Below are 6,573 nucleotides of genomic sequence, written 5' to 3' on the forward strand. Positions count from 1 at the left end.
TCAGCAGATGTAGGTATTTCCTACATCTTTTATTATACTAATTGACACTCTGTACTACTTTTATAGACTTCTCTTGTTCAATATTATGTCAAGTTTTATACATAAAATTTGATATAACTTAGGTACACTTATGCATGCATTATGAATTCCTGTTTATATTGTACATTGAGTATAGCTGAAATTGCAGCCTAGATGTTATTTACCAAAAGTTTTTTTTTTTCCAGATGTCATTTCTAGTCTGTTATATGATACAAATCCCATGCTGATACCGATTATATTGTGACTAACTATATGTTGTACTTAGTGTTTTCTTGAACTAGTGAGCAGTTTGTCTAATCTGTTAGGCATCTGCCTCGTTTTCGTACAAATGTGTTTGAGTTCAGAAAACAGATCTAGTAATCCTTACTTTATCATGGACTATAATCATTTGGTCAGCTTGATGATAAAGATAATTGCAGTGGAAGTCTTGTAAGTTTTGGAAGCAGTTCATTCATTATCTTATACTGGGAGGTTAATGGAACTTGCCATCGGCAAACAATTAAGACATCCCTGCATACATTATTAAGCACTTCATTCTCATCTTTAGAGATGTGCCAAAAACAGATCTATAAAAGAGAAATTATTTTCACGTTGTGTAGAATTCTTTTCTTGTTGTGGTTTTATTAGCGAGGCAAGCCCATTGAAACACTTTCTCATTTTGGAAGAAAAAGTTCATTGCCAACATCTCTTTACAGAGATCACGGCAAAAACAAACAAACAAGGAAACAAAAAAAACAGCATTTTCTTCTCCATTTCTCTTCTGCCACATTTTACTTTATGTTTTCTTTAAGTAATGATGCATATACCTCCTAACTGATTTACCTTAGCCTCTTTCTTCCAAGTTAGTGGATAGAAGAGATTCCAAGGAAGGATAGAAATCTGTTATTTTTAAGGGTTATCATTTTTTTCCTTTGGTCTGTTGCTGGCAAACACCACCATAACCAATATCACTGTGCGCTACCTTCCTCCTAACAGGTGGTCATCACCTCTGGTGGCCACTGTTGATGGCATTCAGCACCGTTCTGGAATAGGGCCCTAACAAGTGGAACATAATGTGGAAGCAGCAGAGCATAGAGTACCCTGCAGCTTTTGCAATACTCTGGTGTTGACAAATACATAGTTTTAAGCCGTGCTCCCCCTCTAATACCCATCATTTAGGGGTGTGATTCCATCTGAGGATATTAAAAAAGAAAATCGAGGCATGATTTCATTGGTTAAGTCACTCCAGCTTGGTGGCCCTGGCAGCCTATTCAGATCTGTAACTCACTGCTTGTTTTCTTTCAGTTCCTTATATAGAGAAAAGGACTGCTAAACATACACAGTGAGACAATTAAAGCATATTTAATGAATATTACTAATAATGAGTTCAACTGCTTCATCTTTGAAGGTGTTGATAAGCTTCATTAAATATACTTCCACTGACTAAAACAGCACTGATGATATTTTTAATTTTATTAAAATCATTTTTCTCTCTACTGCTTGCATATTTGACACTTTCAGATCTGTTCGTTTCATGATAGATTTTATTTTTAATCATCGATGTGATGCTAAAAAGTTCTTCTATAAAACCTGCTTCACTATCTAAAAGAAGCTTTTACTATCTTCCCATGCAACAAATAAAAGCATCTTGTGAGTGTACAACAGTTCCTGTGGTTACATTTCCAAGGCTGAGTGCCCTTACAATCAATTATTTTGATGATGCAAAAAAGTTTATGATAAACACAGACATTATAGTATTTACAGTACTATGTAAGGATTTCTTATTTGGTCTTTTTAATTTTTTTATTTTGTTTTTACTATACGTGGTTTTCATTTTAACTTAGATGCAAAGACATTCCTACTTCTACTGAAGTCAACGAGAGATTTACATACTGGCAGTATAATTTATTACTGAATGTAATAGATGTATTGTCAAATGTAGGATAACTCTTTTTATGTGGTTCATTTTCTACGCAGGATTAGTGTGCAAAGCACTGTGTGATATATTTTTATATAAGTTAATTTTTTAAATATAATTTAAAGGAATGAGTAAATACAGTTATTTTTTTTCTCAGGCTGGACCAAGTGGTTATTGACAGCCAGTTAACAGGTGACTACAAACATTGCCTGGTTTATGTAAAGAAAAACAGTTAAAGTTAGTTGGCTCTACAAGACTTGTGTAAAGTCAGAATGTGACCAAGAGCCAAAATTGTGGTTTCTAAACCTTGTGTCTGATACTGTGTTTTGAGGAAGAATAAAGTTATCTTTATGAATAGGTATTTTATGATTTTTTGACTTTATGATTAACATTATTGCAGAAATTGTCTTTAAATCAAAAGAAATCCAAACCTAATCCCCTGCAAACTAGGACTCATTTCTGAGAATCCTTTCAAATAACTTATGTTTTCATTTGAGTTTGTAATGTTTGAAAATATTTGATAGTTAAATATTTGATAGCTACATATTCGATATTTAAAAATACAAGTTTTATAAAGGTTTTATAAATATATGCTATTTTGAGAACTTGTACAGATGAATTCTTTAGATATTCACTATTATACAGTACAATTTACAATGAGAATGAAGTAACTTAAAGGATATTTTAAAACTGAGGTAATTTTATCGTGACTAGAAACCTAATCTTTAGTGTTATGGCATTTTTATTATTCAATGAAACAACCACTTTCTCCCTGTTTCTTGAACCAAAGAAAAAAAATATAATAGGAAATTTGGGGGATCAAGGCAGTGAATTTCATTCCATTGATACCATGAAAGGTGTCAAGTTTATTGGCTGGGAGAAATAAGTGTTTTATCTTCAAATTGGTAATGCTAAATTTAAGCCATTTTTGAGTCCAGGATTGACAATTGCATTGTTTACCTAATTAGCCTTTCTGAAATGCAGCAAAAGACTAGGCTAAAGGCTAAAGGCTACTGTGCGTCACCTCGAATTCCTACTGCCCTGGATGCATCTGACAGAAACTTTCCCTTTAGTACTTTAGGCAGTATAGGTGCCTTCATGCATACCTGTGTTATAGGTTGAAAGTGTCTTACATTCTATGGAAATAAAATACCGGAACTGTGATACTGAACCAAGAGCAGGGATCAAAGTTATTATGCAATCTCATATCTGTCATTATCTGCAAAGAAAAATTCTCACAGGGATTAAAGAAAAAAAGTTCATTATTATCTGGCATGGGCACATTATCTGTATTCTATAAAAGAAAAAAATTACTAAAGAAAAATAAAGAGCAGTGTTCTGAGTCCTTCTCTCCTGCTGAGTTACCAATTGCTTTTTCTTATGTAGTAGTAGCATGCAGAAGAAAAAATTATTATTAGATATCAAGTTTAAAACTGTTTTTGTTTTGTTTTGCTGATGTGCAAAGCATATCAGCCTTCCATCAGTGATGACTGAAGCATCAATTTATTTTGAGTATTCTTTAGGATCTTAGGGCCATAGTCTTAAGAGTCATGAGAAGCTTGTGTCTTTAAGCAGTGGAAGAACATGCGAAAAACTGCTGGAGACATTCCAAGTTAGCTCCGTGCTTAACGCTCGTTTCAGCTTTAATATTACTACAGCTTTGAAGGGGAGAGAAAGAACAAAAGATATGAAGGGAAAATGTGGATTGTCAAGCATAAACAGAAATACATTTCTCCACTTGAGACTTTCCCCCAACTCAACATAAATAAAGGAGTTAGTGTGGTTGCATGCATACAACTTTAACTCTGTAAATGATTGAATTATGACATATTACCTCATGAGCAAGGGTGAATGATCAGGTTTTCAATAAAAGTTACTGGGTCATAATACTCAGCTCTTTAAGTGTGAGAATTTTGATTTTGGTCATGTACAGGGTATGAAATTAATGGCCTGCGTTCTGTGCCTAACTAACCACTGATCTTTTCTGAAAACCTGTCCTGAACTTCAAATTTAGGGAAATGAAAAACTTGACTTTCTGAATAGTTCAGTGTAGTTTTACTCTTCATTATGCGATAGAGGATCTACAGAAATTTTAAATCTCACACATTGCATTCAGTAATATCCACAAAGGATAATAATGAAAAAAATACCACATTAATGTTGCCTTTTTCACTGCTACCACTTAGGGTTTTTTATCCATCTTTTTCATGTAGCATCTACAACAAAAATCTTTGGGATGGTAACAGGGACTAACTACAAATTGACTACTGTTCTACAATTGATATTTTCAGAGCAACTGCCAATGTTCAGCAGTGTCTACATTGTACTTATTGGTTTTGGTAGCAATGTTATTTTTAGCTTTAGTACAGTTTACATGAAATACAGTAAATGGTTTACAGATGTATTTACTATTGTGGTTGTAATTATTCACAATTATATCATTATAATCAAATGGAATGCCTAGCAGTAGCTATCAAACAAGAATACCATCAACATTACCGCATTAATTTGGTTTGGCTCTGCATTCAATAAAAATCCAGAAGTCAAACACGAAGTTTTATGTAGCATTTGAATCTGATACCTGTTCAGATTTCATGAGTGAGAGCATTCTGGAGAAGCTGCATATTACAGACGGTTCCAAATGGAAAGAAATCAAATATAAGCATTGTAATAAATATATAAGCACAATAAGAAGCACCTGAGTGGTAATAACTGCATGAAATATTATATTGTTTGGCAGAACTGTGAGATAGCAGCAACAGAGATATTTCTTTTCATGTTCCACTCTACTACCATTTCATTTCATGTTTCAACTGAATCATATCTGCAAATACTGAATTTCTCTGTACCCAGATTATAAATAGTTGAATTTGAAGTCAAGAAGGCTGGCTTGGACATTATTACTCTACTATGATAAATCTAGATCTCTATGATGTTGGAAATTCAAATATTTAACATCTTCAAAATTAAACTTCTGGGTTTGGTTTGGGCTTGTGTCAGTAAACAACATTTTCATTACAATGATTATTCCAAACATACAAGCTTATAACCTTCTTACAAAATAGCACAAAGCAGGCAGAAAGCATGCAAAAGGGCACAAACAAATCTTGGATGGCAAGTTACCCACAAAGTGGAACAAGCATGTGAACAGGGAATACAGATACTACATTAAAATGAACACATTGATTGGAATTGTTGAAAATGCCAGAAATCAGTTTGGAGCCATTTTTGTCTTTTATCTAGGCTTATAAGTAGAGTAGGAAGGTGAGCTAACACCCCTTTCAATCATCGTCCTCAGTCAAAACAAGCATGGATTCAGCAGAGCAGAGCACTGAAAGTGAAGGCTCCCTCTTGTTTTTTAAATTGATTTGGTTTCTATTTATTTCTAGAATAGCAGAATGTCAAATAAATATTTTTTTTCTGAAGCAGTGTAAGAATACAAGATGTGAAGTACTGTGATGAGAAGATATTTTACATAGAATATTTTAGCGCTAGATTTTCCTATGTGCTTTTGTTTCACTATGTTTAGATTTTTCTTCCAAAGCAATCAATTAGAAAAAATGTGGTTAAAATAACTGGAAAGAAATTACTGGGGACTTTTTGATGCAACCTAGTTAGATGTTTCTAGAGGTCTGGTTTATGACATGTACATTGAGAGTTACTATAATTTGGGCCAGCACTATTATTTACTCCCGTTTTTAATTACATTGCACTAGATTGTTAGTCTAGTACAACTTGTGTTGAATACCCAGGCATCTCTTCCTGCATGAAAGGATTGCAAAACAACAACAGATACTTCTCCAAAAAGCCAAGGAGCAGTGACAGAAGTGTCACTGTGGACATGGACAATGCCCCAGTCAAAGGAATCATGTTCAAATTTGAAGGTGTTCTAAGGTCAAGAATGAAAGGCAGGATAGTGAGTAACATCTGAACATTCAGTTCAATTCAGTGGAGAATTCTTTTCTTTACTGCTGCTGCTACTTCATCATAAGCATCTTTGGTACAGGACAGGGATTTCCCAGAGAAGGTAATGCTAGGTATACTACAGAGCATGCTAGCAGCTGGTTTGGGAATCAGCTGTAAATTTCACAGCTGGTTTCTGCAGACCAGCCTGAATCACTTTGAGTTCTGCCCCCGGCTGTGCAGCTGCATCTATTGTACACAGGTGCTCTATGACCTAGATCCCCACCACAAATTCATACAAATAGATGTGAATGTGAAGCAGTAAGAGGCTGAAAGTGAAGAACTACATCTGAGTTAACAGAACTGGAAATAAATTTAACCTCTAAGCTCCCAGTATGTAGAAAATTAGGGTTCCAGTGTGTGGCAATGGAAAGAGAAACTCACAGCAGTGTGCACCCAATAAAAATCACCTGTGCTTCTATCAGCACAACTTGAGAGTAAATCTATATTGAAAAGAGAGGTACAGGAAGGGACATGCCCTGCAACAAACAACAAGAGTTCAACTGCCTCTTTATACAGCAAAGATCAGCTCCCACTGAACTGCTACAGAAGTACTGAAAGGAAAGTGTGGTCCTATATGAAGGCATCTGTGAAAAACATGAACAGGCCAGAAAGAAAAAAAAAAAAAGGAAGCCAAATTAGCTGGAAAAAAAGACACGCATTATTTCGGCAAA

Source organism: Meleagris gallopavo, chromosome 7, assembly GCF_000146605.3.
Source record: "Meleagris gallopavo isolate NT-WF06-2002-E0010 breed Aviagen turkey brand Nicholas breeding stock chromosome 7, Turkey_5.1, whole genome shotgun sequence".
Classification (NCBI taxonomy): domain Eukaryota; kingdom Metazoa; phylum Chordata; class Aves; order Galliformes; family Phasianidae; genus Meleagris; species Meleagris gallopavo.